Raw genomic sequence first — 3,058 nt, forward strand, 5'->3', positions numbered from 1 at the left:
AAGTGTTTTTTCAACACTAACACAAGTGCGAAAAGTGGTTTTTCAACACTAACACAAGTGCGAAAAGTGTTTTTTCCACACTAATACAAGTGCAAAAGTGGTTTCCTGCACCAACACAAGTGCGAAAAGTGGTTTTTCAACACTAACACAAGTGCAAAAGTGGTTTCCTGCACCAACACAAGTGCGAAAAGTGGTTTTTCAACACAAACACAAGTGCGAAAAGTGGTTTTTCAACACTAACACAAGTGCGAAAACTGGTTTTTCAACACTAACACAAGTGCGAAAAGTGGTTTTTCCACACTAATACAAGTGCAAAAGTGGTTTCCTGCACCAACACAACTGCGAAAAGTGGTTTTTCAACACTAACACAAGTGCAAAAAGTGGTTTTTCAACACTAACACAAGTGCGAAAAGTGGTTTTTCCACACTAATACAAGTGCAAAAGTGGTTTCCTGCACCAACACAAGTGCGAAAAGTGCTTTTTCAACACTAACACAAGTGCGAAAAGTGGTTTTTCAACACTATCACAAGTGCAAAAAGTGTTTTTTTCACACTAATACAAGTGCAAAAGTGGTTTCCTGCACCAACACAAGTGCGAAAAGTGGTTTTTCAACACTAACACAAGTGCGAAAAGTGGTTTTTCAACACTAACACAAGTGCGAAAAGTGGTTTTTCAACATTAACACAAGTGCGAAAAGTGTTTTTTCCACACTAATACAAGTGCAAAAGTGGTTTCCTGCACCAACACAAGTGCGAAAAGTGTTTTTTTAACACTAACACAAGTGCGAAAAGTGGTTTTTCAACACTAACACAAGTGCGAAAAGTGATTTTTCAACACTAACACAAGTGCGAAAAGTGGTTTTTCCACACTAATACAAGTGCAAAAGTGGTTTCCTGCACCAACACAAGTGCGAAAAGTGGTTTTACAACACTAACACAAGTGCGAAAAGTGGCTTTTCAACACTAACACAAGTGCGAAAAGTGGTTTTTCCACACTAATACAAGTGGAAAAGTAGTTTCCTGCACCAACACAAGTGTGAAAAGTGGTTTTACAACACTAACACAAGTGCGAAAAGTGGCTTTTCAACACTAACACAAGTGCAAAAAGTGTTTTTTCCACACTAATACAAGTGCAAAAGTGGTTTCCTGCACCAGTACAAGTGCAAAAAGTGGTTTTTCAACACTAACACAAGTGCGAAAAGTGGTTTTTCAACACTAACACAAGTGCGAAAAGTGGTTTTACAACACTAACACAAGTGCGAAAAGTTGTTTTTCAACACTAACACAAGTGTGAAAAGTGGTTTTTCCACACTAATACAAGTGCAAAAGTGGTTTCCTGCACCAACACAAGTGTGAAAAGTGGTTTTTCAACACTAACACAAGTGCGAAAAGTGGCTTTTCAACACTAACACAAGTGCAAAAAGTGGGTTTTCCACACTAATACAAGTGCAAAAGTGGTTTCCTGCACCAACACATGTGCGAAAAGTGTTTTTTCAACACGAACACAAGTGCGAAAAGTGGTTTTTCGACACTAACACAAGTGCAAAAAGTGGTTTTTCATCACTAACACAAGTGCGATAAGTGGTTTCCTGCACCAACACAAGTGCGAAAAGTGGTTTTTCAACACTAACACAAGTGCGAAAAGTGGTTTTTCAACACTATCACAAGTGCAAAAAGTGTTTTTTCCACACTAATACAAGTGCAAAAGTGATTTCCTGCACCAACACAAGTGCGAAAAGTGGTTTTTCAACACTAACACAAGTGCGAAAAGTGGTTTTTCAACACTAACACAAGTGCGAAAAGTGTTTTTTCCACACTAATACATGTGCAAAAGTGGTTTCCTGCACCAACACAAGTGCGAAAAGTAGTTTTTCAACACTAACACAAGTGCGAAAAGTGTTTTTTCAACACTAACACAAGTGCGAAAAGTGTTTTTTCCACACTAATACAAGTGCAAAAGTGGTTTCCTGCACCAACACAAGTGCGAAAAGTGGTTTTTCAACACTAACACAAGTGCAAAAAGTGTTTTTTCAACACTAACACAAGTGCGAAAAGTGGTTTTTCAACACTAACACAAGTGCGAAAAGTGGTTTTTCAACACTAACACAAGTGCGAAAAGTGTTTTTTCCACACTAATACAAGTGCAAAAGTGGTTTCCTGCACCAACACAAGTGCGAAAAGTGTTTTTTCAACACTAACACAAGTGCGAAAAGTGGTTTTTCAACACTAACATAAGTGTGAAAAGTGGTTTTTCAACACTAACACAAGTGCGAAAAGTGGTTTTTCCACACTAATACAAGTGCAAAAGTGGTTTCCTGCACCAACACAAGTGCGAAAAGTGGTTTTTCAACACTAACACAAGTGCGAAAAGTGGTTTTTCAACACTATCACAAGTGCAAAAAGTGTTTTTTCCACACTAATACAAGTGCAAAAGTGGTTTCGTGCACCAACACAAGTTCGAAAAGTGGTTTTTCAACACTATCACAAGTGCAAAAAGTGTTTTTTCCACACTAATACAAGTGGAAAAGTGGTTTCCTGCACCAACACAAGTGCGAAAAGTGATTTTTCAACACTAACACAAGTGCGAAAAGTGGTTTTTCAACACTAACACAAGTGAGAAAAGTGGTCTTTCAACACTATCACAAGTGCAAAAAGTGTTTTTTCCACACTAATACAAGTGCAAAAGTGGTTTCCTGCACCAACACATGTGCGAAAAGTGGTTTTTCAACACTAACACAAGTGCGAAAAGTGGTTTTTCAACACTAACACAAGTGCGAAAAGTGGTTTTTCCACACTAATACAAGTGCAAAAGTGGTTTCCTGCACCAACACAAGTGCGAAAAGTGGTTTTTCAACACTAACACAAGTGCGAAAAGTGGTTTTTCAACACTAACACAAGTGCGAAAAGTGGTTTTTCAACACTATCACAAGTGCAAAAAGTGTTTTTTCCACACTAATACAAGTGCAAAAGTGGTTTCCTACACTAACACAAGTGCGAAAAGTGGTTTTTCAACACTAACACAAGTGCAAAAAGTGGTTTTTCAACACTAACACAAGTGT

This window comes from Myxine glutinosa, unplaced genomic scaffold (assembly GCF_964187855.1).
Source record: "Myxine glutinosa unplaced genomic scaffold, kmMyxGlut1.1 SCAFFOLD_455, whole genome shotgun sequence".
NCBI lineage: Eukaryota > Metazoa > Chordata > Myxini > Myxiniformes > Myxinidae > Myxine > Myxine glutinosa.